Here is a 294-nt window from a genome sequence, read left to right on the forward strand (position 1 = left end):
TTTTTTTTTTTTTTTTTCTAAACTCGATAGCCCACATTCTGTTATTTTGTTTCTCTCTTTCCTTCTCTCCACCTGTGTGGGTGTTGCTTTGCCGCTGTTACACAAGCAGTCGATACCTCTACACTCGCTGATGTCATACTTCAAGGGACAGTCTGTTCGTGTGCACTCAACTTCCAGAGAGCATGCTTCCTCGTTTGACTCTGGAAGCTGGCAGGCCTGTAGCTGCTTGCTGCAGAGCTGCAGAGCTGCAGGTGCAGATCAGCCTGAGCTCACCTTTCAACAAAAGATCTTTTG

The 294-nt window shown here is 46.6% G+C and overlaps 1 protein-coding gene across 5 annotated transcripts in view; it reads left to right on the forward strand.

The window, feature by feature from the left end:
• baiap2a (BAR/IMD domain containing adaptor protein 2a) overlaps positions 1-294 on the forward strand; it is a 51150-nt gene that overhangs the window by 24993 nt on the left and 25863 nt on the right. The window lies entirely within an intron of this gene.

This window comes from Oryzias melastigma, linkage group LG8 (genome assembly GCF_002922805.2).
Source record: "Oryzias melastigma strain HK-1 linkage group LG8, ASM292280v2, whole genome shotgun sequence".
Taxonomy (NCBI): Eukaryota; Metazoa; Chordata; class Actinopteri; order Beloniformes; family Adrianichthyidae; genus Oryzias; species Oryzias melastigma.